The 14,396-nt window shown below is 53.0% G+C and overlaps 1 protein-coding gene across 5 annotated transcripts in view; it reads right to left on the bottom strand.

The window, feature by feature from the left end:
* The window catches only part of TSKU (tsukushi, small leucine rich proteoglycan), a 167,963-nt gene extending 156,238 nt beyond the window's left edge, over positions 1 to 11,725 (bottom strand). The window contains exon 1 of one of the 5 annotated variants that reach the window (XR_013999977.1): positions 11,431 to 11,725. The gene's annotated coding sequence lies outside the window, so the exon portion shown is untranslated. Of the gene's footprint in view, positions 1 to 1,801; positions 2,136 to 9,685; positions 9,750 to 9,957; positions 9,977 to 10,930; positions 11,085 to 11,430 lie in introns of those variants that run through there. The other 4 variants (XM_081153080.1, XM_081153083.1, XM_081153082.1 and 1 more) reach the window with 4 other exon arrangements.
* Between the last annotated feature and the right edge of the window lie 2,671 nt (positions 11,726 to 14,396).

The raw sequence follows: 14,396 nt of genomic DNA on the forward strand, positions 1-14,396 counted from the left end.
CACTGTCACGGTTTGGCAGTGGCTGAGCCATGTCTGAGACTCATATACCAACCTCCCAAACTGAAGCCTCGTCCTGCAAGGACTGGCCCCACCTCACCTCTTTTGTGACAATGGATGAGTCTACAGTCCTAAGCTTCCTCACCTGGCCTGTCCTCCAGAGGCAGGATCCTTCATTCCAACTGTCTAGACTTCCAGATGGGCTCTGGGTATACCTGTGCCCTGCCCCTACCCCCAGCTGATACAGCTATTACTCCTCTTTACCTCTTCCTTTAATCTAGGCACCTGAGGTGCTTCCTGCATTATACAGATGAAGAAATAAAATAGAGGCTCAGAGAGGAAACGGGTTTACCCCACATTGGTAAAAAGCAGGGCAGGATTAAAACCCAGGCCTGCTCAGTTCCAATTCCTCTGTTTTCATCTGCTGCCTCCAGCAGGACTGGCAGGGAGGCTGGTGGAGAGACAAGATCTAAGAGGGGCTTTCCCCAGACACAGGTTATGATACAAGCCACGTCCCCTTCCCTGGCCTCAGTTTCCGTCCCTGAACAATTATACCGTAGCTGCCACAGATGCCAGGCATTACATGTACACTCTTCTATTCAATCCTCACACCCATGCACATCTGTCTGGCCCAAAGCCTGTGTGTGTGCCCGCTGTAGCTCAGTGGTGGTGCTCGGTGGTGCTCGTGGCAGAATGAGAAAGGGGGCTGAGCAGTGAAAGCGTCTAGCTGGACAGTGTGTGGTTATCCCCTCCCACCACACAGCAGCCACTCAGCCTGGGAGGCACCACGCAGGCCTCTTCATCTGGGGTAGCCCTGTTCTGCTCCCCTGCCCTGCCCTGCCCTGCCCTGTTTTCTCCCCACCCAACCCTCCCACTGGCCTTCAGGGAGGGATGGACCAGGAACCAGCCCACCTTCTAGACTGGGGTGAGCGGGGAGGGACCAGCACGATAGTATTACCAGCCTTCCATGAAACTTTAACGGGGGAGCTACTTGATCCACACTGGCTCTGTGTGGGGGCAGGAAGAAGTGGGGATCTTCTCCCCTGCCTCCTATGGGGGCCCCTCCTTTTCTATCCCTTTCTATTATAGAGTTCAATTTGAGGATTAAACCCAGCCCAGGTGCATCCTGGGCTTGGTCCCAACTGAGGCAGGACAGGGTGCTCCAATGTCTGGAACTAAAAGGAAAAGAATGAATTTGCTTCAGGCACCTTTTGTTCTCCTGAGTGAGCTGCTTACCACAGGGGCTTATTACCACTCTGGGCCCCACCTTCGCTGCTAAGCTGATCTGCTCACACCCACCCTTCCTGGGGTTTAAACAAACATGTACCAAAAAAATGCCCTGAGATTACCCTTTGGTTCCCAAAGGTGATTGTACAATGTGCCTATTAAATGCCAAATGGCCTCTCATGAGCTCCTGCTTATGTAACCAGGAGCCCAAACATAACCCAAAAGCTACCCCCTCCAGAGAGGGGGCCTCTCACCGTCCTGCTCCAGGCCTCAGCCTTGTCCTCTGAACCACACAGCAGTAATTCTTGACCTGCCCTCCTCACATAAGTTGATTGACTCTCACCGAAGTACAATCCAAACTATGAAGAGCTATGCACGCATGCAAGGTGGCCATCACTGGGCCACTGTAGAAATGGAACTGAGGCAACGGTAAGGACAGCTGATGTAAAAGAAGCAGGGGCGTACGATAACTGCTTGGGGACACTCTCAGGGCATCCTGGACTGGTTCTTGCTCAGCCCTGCACAGTGGACACCTCTCCCTGGGCCTCTGTCTTCTGTGCCAGGCCTGGACATTCACCTGGAAAGCGCTGACATTGACAGTCAGAGCCAGTCCTCACTATGTGTTAGTGCTGGACACATGTTCTCTCAGTCACTCCAGGTCAGCGGTCTTATGTCCATTTTAGAGCGGAGGAAACTGAGGATGAGAAAAGGAAGGTGGTGGAGCCGGGAACTGAGCTCTGGCCTTTGTAGCCTCATAATTGGTTTGGTTGCAGTGGAATGTATACTTCTGTGTGTTGCTGGAAAAAGAAGAGGTAAGTGTCCAGAGTCCTAGGGCCAAGCTCTAGCTGCAGCTGACTCCTTTGATGAGGCAGGTCCCAAGCTTTTTAGTATTCAGTGGCCTGGGGCTTTCCTGAGGTCACAGCAGAACCTAGAGGCCTCTCAGGGGTGTCCCAGGCTGTTGGGAAAAGAGAAGGGAGAAATCCCTGAGAGTCCTCACAACTTTGGACCAGAAGCGGACAAAGGCAGAGGTGTGGGCTGGTGGTCTTTGAAAGTCAGGGCCCCTGTTCTGTTCAGAGTAAATGTCCCCTTTGGGATAACATACAGGAGTGTGCCTCATGTGAGTATCTCAGGGATGCTGGGCTCTGGCACAGCTGCAAGAAGCCTCTTAGCAAAAGGCTCAGGAGCCAAGGGAAGTACAGAACTTTCCCAGGACACTGAGGGAAGAAAGGAAAATTCCTGCCAGGGACACAGAACTTTATAGTTAAAAAAGGCCTTTGCCTATGTGATGCTGGAAGGACCCAGAGCAGGCATGCCATCCCTCACTTTAGTGATGAAGAGAGTGTGCAGTGACTTGTCCGCAGATCCCTAGAGCATCCCTAGCCGATGCTCAGGCTCTGGCCTCCTGACTCCAGGCCCAGGGCTTCCCCAGCCACTCAAGATGCCAACTCTCCTAGGGTTCCAAGCAGTCGATCACAATAATGCTCAGAAGAGCTGGCAACCTCATGGAGAGGGCTGATGCCATAATGTTAGGTATCATAAGGATAAATTACATGTCTAGGAAACCTGTAACTATGCATTAAAAAAACACAGCCCAAATCCTAATTTTAGAAAGGCCAAAAGAAAATATATCGACATAACAGTGGTTTTCTTTAGATGGTAGAACTCTGGGTGATTTCGACCTGTCTTAATCTCTTCACATACCCCTCTATGTCCTCTTATAGTAAATATATATATAATATATGCACAATTATATATACATATTTATATAAATATATAAATATATAAATAAAAAAACAATGAGTAACAAAGGCCCCTAATAGGACTGCCTCATGGCCATCTCTGCTTTCTCTGGTCTTGGGTAGCCACAATCTCTGAGCTTCAGTCTCATCTGTAAAATGGGATATTAATAGCCACGTCACAGGACCATCATGAAGAGGAAACAAAATGGTAGAACTAAGGCACCTAGCAGGGATCCCAGTACAGGGGAAGGGCACAGTGTGGGCTGCCTGCCTTCCTCCGCAGACAGGGAACTGGTGGGGTGGGGATCTGCAGGTGGGCCTGACTCCATCTCTCTTCCTCCTTCCTTTAGCAGCATATATCAAACATGTCAAAGCTCTTATCGGTGCTCTCCTGGAGTCATTCTTTCCAGGCAGGCCACACTATGCTATTTCTCAACAGGACTGCTGGGTCTGGGAAGGGATGTATAATGTGAGTTCCTCTTGACAAAAAACACCAGTCTCAGCTCCGTGGAGAGGAAAGGCCTTCACAGAGTGCAAGAAGGCCCTGGACACCAACTTGCAGTGCTAACTGGGAAAGTCACTTTCCTTCTCTGGACCAGTTCCTTTGGTCATGAGTTTGAGGTGGTACTGGAGATCCACTGGTCTCAGAAAGGCTGGTTGTGAAGATCAGACTAAGAAGCTAAACACTCCTATAGAGAAATGAGGCCACAATGGGTGGAAGCCACATCATGGAAAGACTGTTCCTTTTCATTCTACCTATACCCACATCCCCTGCAGACATAATCAACCCCAGCACCACTTCCTAGGGAATCTGCACAGGATCTCAGAGCTCTTCTCAACATGGTGCTCTCTACCCATTGATTAGAGTTGGCCCTTGAGATGAAAACTGTCATTTGGGATCAATTCTCTGATTTGAAGGAGTTACAACACTGGGAACAGGAGTCACCTGCTAAACTGGGAAACTTTGGAAAGTGTCTTCCTAAACAATCCCTTCCTCAAGGGATTGCTCTGAGAACTAAAGATCACAGGGCCAGAACACTGACAGATGTACAGTCAGTGGGTGCTCATGTCTCTCCTAGGCTATATGGTAGGAGAAGTCCCCCAGAAAGGGCACCCACGGGCTACCCCCCACCTCCTTCACCACTCTCTGGGGGTGGAGGTAGGGGTGAAGGGGAGGCAAATGGGCAGCTGTGCATAGTGACGAGGCAGGTCCTGGAGGACAGTCATGAACCCCAGTGTTGGTCCCTGCTCTGTATGGCCTGTTCACATCCTCAGACAAGTCCCTTCCCCTCGCTAAGCCTCAGCTTCTCCAGCTCCACATAGGAGGTTAGGTCTAGATAATCCAGCTCCAGTGTTTCAGGATTTCAAAATTTAACAAAAGCATTTACTAAATCACTACTAAGTACTGTGTGAGGTGTACGTTGTGGTGGAGTGGGGATACCAAGTCCTCAAGGGCTTACTGACCAGCCCTGGGGACAGGATATCAATTACAACAAGATCACTAACACCTGCCTTGGGCCCAGGAGACCAGGACTCCAGTCCCAGGTCTACCACTATCTGTGTCACCTTTACAGTTTCTTTATTTCTTTGAGCTTCAGTTTTCACACCTGTGTAAAAGTATTAATTAAGCCTCCCTCTGGGAGCTATGATCTACCCTCTGGAGAAAGGAAAAGGCAGACAGGTGGTCACCAGGGAAGGCTGAGGGAGGACAGGGATCTTTGGCCCTAGATACATCACGTCTTTTCCAAACCCCGACGTGCAGATAAAAGGTTTCAGTCACTGATCAGCCAGGTTACAGAACACTAGGATAGGGGGACAAGGGCTTAGAAATTGTACCCACCCTTGGTTTGGGGGACATAACATAAAATTCTCTGGGCAGGGAACATGAATTATTCCTTGTGCTCACTGTGCCTAATGAAAGTTTGCTAATGGCCTGTGCGGTCAAAAGAGTAAATAGTGTGGCCCTAACAGGCTCCAGGCAAGTCTCCCCACTGTGACACGCTAGGCCTTGCTAGAAAGCCCCTACAACGATGTCGGCTACATCACTTCCCTTCTCAAAAACCTCTTGACTTCTACTTTTACCATCAGAAATCAAGTTCTCCCTAGCATGGAGACATCGCAAGTTGTCCCCACCTTCCTCCTATCTTGATTTGACCCTACAGTGATGGTGACAGTCGCTGAACAAATCTCAGCCTCTGCTCACACTTCCCCACACTCAGAGAATCCCAGGGCTGGGGAGCTGGAAGGCCCCTCAGAGAGCAACAGAGGCACAGAGAGGGGCAGTGATGGCAAGGAAAAGGACCCAGGACATAGGTCCCGATGCCTCACACTGCTGCCAGCATTGCCCGCATCCACCCAGCCTGTCCTGGGCCTGCCAGTGGAACAAAGCCCGTTCTGTCCACTCAGGCTCCAGGGCCACCCCTCCCTCCTTTCCTTGCTCCCCAGGCCTGCCACACCACACTTTGGGCACACCTCCTCAGACACATACTGAGTAAATTCTCTGTCATTAGTTATTTACCTGCCCAGTTCCTCACATGAAGTGTGAGCAGCTTGAAGCAATGACCTTGCCATCTTCACCTGTTCATCCCTTCCCCCACCTGAGGCCAGAGCCAGGCCTGGCAGCCAACACTGCTGGATAAATAAAGAGCCCAGTAGTTGAGTCAACCGCTGGACACAGATCTGAATGCAGTTCTGTATCTACTAGCCTCAGAAAAGTCTCAATCTGGTTCAGTCTCAGTGTCCTTAGTAGGGATGACTGCGCGGGGTTGGGGGAAACATTAAGGGACAGCATGTGAAGCATTCAGCTCACTATTTGCCACATGTGAAGGGCTCAGGTCATGGTAGACAGTGATGATGATGATTTACTAAGCTTCCTGAGGGCAATGACTGGGTCATTTTTCCTTATGTTCCTCTGTACCCAAGAACCCAATGCAGTGCCAGACACCTGCAGGTCTGTGGCTGTTGTGCCAACATTCTCTAGTCACTGTGCTGGTGTCTGCTGGCAAGGCCCCAAGCTCCCTCCTCTGAGCCTTCTCTAGGGTTAGGAGTTCCGGCTTGGTCCTCTTGGCCCCAGCTGCCTGCCTCTGGCGCTGCAACACAGCATCTCTGGCCCATAGATTTGCCAGCTCCTCACCACAGCTTCAAGAGGGAGCCCCTGGCATAGGAACCAGGTGGGTGGGGAGCTGAGCCTCAGGCTGGACCAGAGCCCCAGCATCGACCTGAGACAGGCCTTTGCCTCCACCAGCTGTTCCTCAGTGCCTAGCTGCCTCCCACCCTGCTCCCTTTCTCATGAGCTCACTCCAGCTGATGCCAATGAAATCCCCAGGTGGAAAGTCCATTAACATCCTGCCCCCCAACCATTTAGTCAGCTCTGGAAACTCAAGGCAAAAAGAATTTCAGAGCCAACTCCTGGAGCCTTGGGGGCTGGCTCTCCCAAAAGAACCACTAATGTCGCCCATCTGTACAAACACATCAGCTCACCAAGCACTTCTACACCAGCACCTCGTGTCTGCCCACCACAACCTCTGACCGTGGGGATTACTGTCAGCTGGGTAGTAGAGGAACCAGGTCTCAACCCCAGAGGTCTTAGCTCCAAATCCAGTGCTTCTTATACCATGTGCCTCAACGTATAAATGTGTGGATGGCAAATGATCGTGCTAGACTATAATTACATTCACCTGTCTGTCCTGCCATGGGCAGGGATGGGGTTAGATTCATGCCTATGACCTTGGGGCTGAGCACTGGGCCTGGCACACAGTGGGTACTATATGAAGATGTACCAGGCATTTAGAATACTACCGCCTCACCTAAAGACACCTCTCAGCTTTTTCAGTGCCTCCCCAACTGTTATCTGTTCAGTCACCCTTCGAGATCAGCAGCAGGTTAGGTGGCATCCTATCTATTTTACAGGGAGGTTCAGTGATATGTTCAGAGTCACACAGCCAGGGAGGCCAGGGGCTGGACCCAGGAACCAGATAACCAGACACGCAGTGCTGGCCTCCTCATGACATCAACCCTGGTGCAGGTGGGCCCTGGGGGCCCAGCAACCTCCCCTCAGGAGGATAATCTACAGGAAATGGGCAAGGCTCCCAATACCATTTTCTTCTTTCAGTGTTTTTTCTGAAGCTCTTCAAGTTCCCTTCAGTCTGAGGCAGCATGTGTGTACACACGGGGAGGCAGTCTGGGGCAGAGGAAACAGGTTTCATAGCCAGGAAGAAAGGGCTGCAATCCCACAGTGCCTCCCCCACGGTGAGGCTTGCATGTGCCCTCGCCCCTGAATCTGAGTCTTCATGTGTGAAGTAGTGAGCACCCTGGCACTGCTCTCAGTAAGTAACCGGGATGATGACACGAGAGAGAGTAAACACTCCAGGCTGGCGCCTGGCACACATGGGTGCTCACTGCATGTGGGTGCTTGCCTCCATAATGGGTGATTTCAGGGACCAGGAAACAAAAAGGAGTTGTGACACCACCAGATATGAAGGCCAGGCAGGGGCAGAGGATAGACAAGAATCCAAAATGCACCCCTTGAGGCCTTGGATTCTCTCAATGTACCTTTCCTGGGCCTTGCTGGGGCTCTACCAGGAAATTGGTAAGGGGGTTTTGAAAGGTCTCAGAGGCCAAAGAAGGCTGAAGAAGTTGTTTCCGGTGACAGAATGGGGACAAAATGAGAATCAGCAGCTACCCCTGGGTGGGGGGGTCAATGTCTTCCCCCTCCCTCACTCCCAAGCCCAGCAGTTACCCACCCTGCCCAAGTCTGGCTTGGGAGGCCTCCAGGCCTGGGCTGATGCAACAGCCTTCTTCCTGGCCTCCTGCCTCCAATGGTCAGCCTTGCCTGGCACCAGAGTGCAATCCCAACAGAAGACTAGTACCCCACCACTGCTCCCTGTTTTTAACCCATCCCACAGGGAGAGCTTATCAATCCAGAGGCCTCTCTCACTCCCAGGGCCCTACGCCTTTACACAGGCTGTTTCCTCTGAGGAAGATGTCAGAGGTGGCCTTCTTTTCTTTGTCTATCTCCCTCATTCGATTCCAAAGCCGCCTCCTCTAGGAAGCCTTCCCAATTTAACCTGCCCCTCATCTGGCAAAAGGTCACCTTCCCCCTGGGCCTCCATGGCTCCTGGGCCATCCATCAAATACCACACACTTTGTGGTCTGCGGCCATCTCCGAATGGAACTGTGTCCAGCTCCTCTCCTGCGCGGGGCCTGGCCATATGAAGGGGGATAAACCAGATGAATGAAATGCCCTGGACAGAAAGCTTCCCTCTACTTGGAGAGACTAACAAGTCACCCAAGCTTGTAAGACACTAAGGGCTTTGCTAGTTGGTGAAATGAGGTGTAGGACCATAGTAGATGCAGTCTCTGTCTTCTACTGTCAGTGCAATTCAACAAGTGTCTACATAATATAATACAGACTACAAACCTCTTCTCATTTTACTAGCACATGTAATTCATTATCTTATTTAACATTCACAACAGATCAGTGAGACAGGAATTCCTATCTTCATCTGAAGGATGAGAAGACTGAGAAACAGAAAGGTCAAGATACTTGCCTAGGGTCACAGAGCTAGAAAACAATGGGAGTAGGAGTAAAATCCAGACCCTTCTGACTCTAAGAGGCTGGAGCACTCAACAACCTCCAAATTGGTCTCCCAGTCTCCAGCACCAGAAACAAGCCAAAGGATGGTTTCTTAGAATTACCAATACCACCCTATTGGGCTCCTTTAAGCCCTCCAGCAGCTCTCTGCTGCCTACAGATTCAAATCCCAGCTCCTAGGCCTGGCATCCAAGGCCATCATATTTGGCCCCTGCCATCCCTCCCAGCTTCAAGTTGAATTTTAACCCCCCGCCCCCACCTGAGGGTCCACAGTGCTGACCACCTCTGTGCTGTTATCAGAAGGCACAGAGCCATGCAGTGCTCTTCCCTCTGTGGGAAACACTTCCTCCCTCCAGGGTGTATTAACTGGGCTGCCCCAGGTTGCTGCATTCCAACCTTCCAGTTCCTGGGCTCCAGGGGCTCCTGGCCCACTTCACTCCATCCCTCCCTAACTTCAAAGCCGCCCCTCCCCCTTCAAAAGAGCAAATTAGTGCCTGGGGATTGTTCATGTCAGAATGGAGGTGTGTGTGAAAATAAACATCAAAGTGTTTCCAGGTTCTGGGGTCTAGCCAGACAGGAAGGGAGGAGAAAGGCTGTCAACACCTATCTTTCCAGAGGGGAAACTGAGGCCCAGAGAGGGAAAGGGAAGTGCCTACAGTGGCCTCTTTCCCACGTGAGTGGCTTGTGCCTCTCCTTCACTTCTGCAGCATCTGGCAAAATTCTAGGTTTAAAACTGGAGCAGAGCCCAGCTGGGCGTGGTTTAGCAGTTGAGCCTGGACCTAGGATCCAGGCGATAGGGTTCTATTCCTGGTCAGGGCACATGCCCCGGGTTGCCGGCTGCAGCCGATCAATGACTCTCATCATCGATGTTTCTATCCCTCTCCCTCTCCCTTCCTCTCTGAAATCAATAAAGATATGTTTAAAAAAAAAAAAAAAAAAGACTGGAGCAGAGATGGGGGTGGGAAGGGGTTAGGGTTATCTTTGCCACTCAGGATCAAAAGCCCAGCAGGCTCCCACTGTCTGAACCCTCTCTCTCTGGTCAAACTTGGGCTCTGCAAGCATGGACTTCTCTGAAGGGTAGAGCAAGAAAGGAGGAAGGATAGAAGAGGTTCCTGAGACACCTCCTCACCTGGGCCAAGTGGGCAGCACGGTTCTCAGGCCGGCTGTTGAAGGCAGCACTGGTAATCCCGACCAAAAACATCGGCATGGGCACCGCGAGGGAGTGCTCTCAGTCTTACCATCTGAGCAACTTGCCCAATGTCGTACTGTGGGCCGGTGGCCAGCCCAGTGGGAACCAGTATGTGCAAGGTTTCTAACTCTCCACAGTCCAACGGGGAGGGGGGGGGCTTGGAGCCAGGGCCGCGGGCAGGCCAGGATCTAGAGAAGCCTTCGCCTTCTCACCTGCGGGATCCGAAGGCTGGTCCCCCCACCCCGGGGGCAGGCCTCTCGCCGGTAGACGCGTCTCTCTCGGTCATATACACTCTCTCCGAGAAGTGCGGGGTGGGCAACACCCGCAACCCTCTCCTGTCCTCTCCTCCGCTCGGCTCCCAGCCGGGCCCCAGGCCGGCCGCTCCCCTCTCCCCCTCGCGGGTTCCACAGGGGTGTCGGCACGTTCCTCACGCCCTGGCCGGGCCGGTCCCCAGGCGCTGCCGGTCACCACCTCCCCCCCGTCCTCTCATCCCCTCTGGGCTCTACCGACCCCAAAAGACGAAACGGGGGCGGGCTGCCAGCGCCCCTTCCCCAGGCTTCAGTGAGAGGAGGACCGGGGCTGTTAGCCGAGGAACCCGGAGAAAAGTTTGAAGCCAAGCGGGGGCCCGGGGTGGGCAGCAGGGGAGCGAGGAGCTGGGGGCGGCGTCTGGCTCTCGGCGCGCACACGCTCCACGGGCTCCCCGACCAGACACGTCGACAGGCACAGACCACGTCCGCGGACACGCAACCATGCGCCCCCCAGCACGCACAACCAAACGCGGGCCCACAAAACGTGGACACAGGCGCGAAACAGTCACGCAAAGCCAAGGACACACAAAAGCGGACAGACAGATGCACGTCCCCAGATTCAAATCCACAAAGGCCCACCAACGAGAGATGCACATGTCCGCACAAAGACCCCAGAGGCGCGGGCCCTCGCCCCCCGCCGGAGCCTTTGTCTCTTTCAAGCCCTCTCCCCTCGGTCTGGGTTCCCCGCTCCGGCCCAGCCCTGGGCGTCCAGCAGCCGCTGCCGACACCCCGAGTCCAGGAAAAGTTAAGAGGCCCCCGTCCCCGCCCCGGTGTCCAGCGCCGCCCGCCTGCCGGATGGGGCGGCCAGGTTGGGGTCGGGGGCTCCAGACTTTGTCCCGCATCGCGGACTCCCGCTCTCCCGGGGACCCGCACCCACCTGGAAGCCTGCGCAGCAGCCGCCTCGGCACGCTCACCCAGGCGGCCCCGCCGCGGGCCCTCGGCTGGCGCTTTTCTCAGCGCCGCGCGGCCCGCCCCCCGGTCCCCGCCCGCGGCCGGGAGAACCCGCCGGCCGCCCCACGCCCAGTGGCGGCTCAACCCCGCGGCCCGGAGACTTAGGGAGTGTTGCCAAAGTGCGGGCCTTTCCTGGAGCGCTCCCGGTCCGAGGCTCGCCCGCGGAGACCGCGCCGAGCCCGGGTTCCACCCTAGGGAGCGTCTCAAAAGTGCGTACGTAGTTCCCTCCCACTCTAGTCGGCCCGGCTCCCAGCTTCCAGGAACCCGAATCCCTGCCCCCTCTCGGGAGACCGAGCAATCTCGGCAGCTGGCCCGCGTGGTCGTGAACATCTGGTGGTCGCTAGGGGGGCGGGGGCGGGGTTGGCAAGAAAGAGATTGGGTGGGTGAGGCTTCCCTCTTCTTTAGTCCCCCCCCCCCCCCACACACCTTTTAAAGGGTGAAAGAGGTCCAGAGAGTTTGTGAGAGGCAAACCAAACATCCGAAGCAGAGAGACGGGCTGAAAGGCGAACCCGCAGAGCAGCACAGAGAAGAGAGCCCGACCGAGGCAAAAAGCCTGGCAGGAGAGAAGAAAGAAAGCAACACACTTTTTTTTTTTTTCTTTCTTTCTTTCTTTTTTTTTTTTTTCTGGAGGGAACCGTGGAACTTCTGGTTGGGATTCTAAGAAGGGGAACTGCATGTGTGACTAGGCAGCGGTAAGTCTATTCTTTCCTCAGCAGCCCGCCTTCTCTCACCCCACTTTATGGTAAAAAGGGCAGAAAAGCATCCAAAATACTTTTAAAAATTGCCTGGTGGATGCATTCCCTACAAGGGCAGGTGGGTGGGGGTGGTCTGCGTCTCCCATTCTACAGATTGGAGGAGGGAGGGGGCAATTCTTAGGCAACCTAGAGGCATGGGGGGGGGCATTGCTGAGAGAGGCTTTAGTCTTGAACCCTGGACCTCCCAGGAACTTTCCTGCTGTGGAGAGATTGGGCAATGCAGTGGCCCAGGCTTGAACACCCAGTCTTTTTGCTCTTTCTTCCTTATTACTTATTTGAAAATTAAAATTTTGCTTAGGTGTGGCTCAGTTAGTTGGGCGTCGTCTCCTGCATTGAAGGGTTACTGGTTCAATTCCTGGTCAGGGCACTGGCCCAGGTTGTAGGCTCAATGCCCCCTGTAGGGCAAACAGGAGGCAGCCAATCCATGTTTCACTCTTGCATTGCTGTTTCTCTTTCTCTCTCTCTCTCTCTCCCTCTCCCCTTCTTCTTTCTCTAAAAAATCAATAAAAATATTTGTAAAAAATGTTGTTTGGGCTTGTGTGTTTATGTCTGCCTGGGGAAGGAGGGAGGCAAGTAGGGAGTTAGGATAGGGGGAAGTAGAGGCCACTACCCCAGGCCTCAGGGCAGCAAAATCAAATCTGCTGCCCAGAAAACAAAGTCCTCCCCCTGCACTCCAAGGCTCTGTGTGGTGGAGGGGTGGGGACTCCACTCACCTGGGCTGAGACCTGTGGGCCCTGTGGACCCTGCCAGTAAGGATATGCAGGGGGAAGGCTGGGAACCTGGCCTCATCAGTGTGGGGCAGGGAGAGCTCCCCTCTCTCCTCTCTGCCTGTCATCCTCCCCCAGTTAGAACCCCCCGCTTCCGGAACTGTGAGGCCAGTGGGGGCCACCCCTCTCAGACTTCTCATCAAACAGTCTTTGAAATTGTACCAGAGACTCCTTTGCCTCCAGTCACCTCCTCACAATCCAGTTGAATAAATGGGCTGCTGAGAGTCAACTCTGCAGCCCCTTAGTGTTCTGTTCGTGCATCCCAAGGCCCTCAAGAGGAGTCAGAGCCTTTCTTACGCCAGGGACCCCAAAACCAGCATTTGGTGAGGATCCTAAGCTTGGACAGGGGTCAGACTCCAGCCCTGACACTTACCAGCTCTTAGAAACCTTAGGGAAGTTATCTAAGGTCTCTGAGAGGCTGTTTTGAGGAGTAAACAAAGCAACTAAGTAAAGCATTAGTCTGGCTCACAGGAAGGGCCATTGTGTGTTAAGCCATTACTATTTTCCCAAGATATCTCCTGTCAGGGATGGGGTAGAGTCTGGAAATCCCTTGAGAGGAGAGGAGATAGGGAAAAGGTCACCGGCCCCTCTGGCCCCTCTGGTCCCTCTAGCCCACCTGTGGTCAGCTCCTCCACTCCCCTGGGGAAGGGACTTTCTTTCAAAGGAACCCCCTCTTGGCCCTGGCCTAGAGATTTTCAACCTCTCCTTTGATGTGGTGCTGTGGAGTGAGCTCACTTCAACATCCCAGAAAAGGAGATGAATACTCCACTCCCAGGGAACTCCGGTTGGGGATGGGGAGGGCTACACATGCCTCCCACTGCCCTTAGTGTGCAAGGTTGAGCCACCTGAGCTGGAGGTGGCCCCTCCAAAGGGCCTCTTAGTTACCATAAGTGTGACAAACAACTCTTCACACCTGGGCTGGTGGCCGGGGCAGTTTCTGAGCACTTCTGCTTTCATCAAATCTCTGATTTTCTCTAACTGGGAAGTGGCCTCCAGAGGGCTTCCGGTGGGGAATCTCCATCAGCTCTATCTGCCCCCTGCACTATGCTCTCTGCCTCTAGGCTCCCCCTCCTGTCTGCTGTCACACTGTAGCCAAAAAAAAAAAAAAAGGCCTTTCTAAACAGCAAACCTGCAAAATGGACCACGAACACCTGCTTAAAATCTTTCAGTGGCAAAATTCAAACTCCTTGGCTTGGCATTCAAGGCCCATGTGATATGCCTCTTTCACCTTGAAGGGGACCAAAAGTTTTGCCTTTTGGGATATTGATTTTAACTTGGTTATTAAGAAACAAAAGACTCAGAAAGAACCTTTAACACTACCCCGCCCTTACCTGCACAAGAGATTTAGATAGAAAAACCTTCAGGAAAGGGAACCAGAGAATGCTGCCTTAGCCTAATTGGAATTAAATATGGTAAATAGGGTGGCTTTAAATATGGTAAATAGGGGCCTGTTAGCTAGATACCGTGTCCCATTTTTTTCTGAGATGCCTAGTAAGAATTTGCCTGCCTGTGTGTTCAGCTCTTTTTCTTAAATTTAAAAAAAATATATCTTTATTGATTTCAGAGAGAGCAAAGGAGAGGGAGAGAGAGAGAGATAGAAACATCAATGATGAGAGAGTCATTGATCAGCTGCCTCCTGCATGCCCCCGACTGGGGATCGAGCTGCAACCCGGGCATGTGCCCTGATCGGAAATCGAACCCTGATCGCCTGGATCCTAGGTCGACGCTCAACTGCTGTGCCACGCCCAGCCGGGCCCCTGATCTTTTTCAACTGCCTGTAAATAACCCATTTTCACCTCTGAAATCTAAGACTATGTTCCTCCCCTTTCTCCTTTGTCCAAAGTGTCATATATACCCAACCTGTTCCTGC

The sequence above is a fragment of the Miniopterus schreibersii genome, assembly GCF_964146895.1.
Source record: "Miniopterus schreibersii genome assembly, chromosome: 12".
Lineage (NCBI taxonomy): Eukaryota > Metazoa > Chordata > Mammalia > Chiroptera > Miniopteridae > Miniopterus > Miniopterus schreibersii.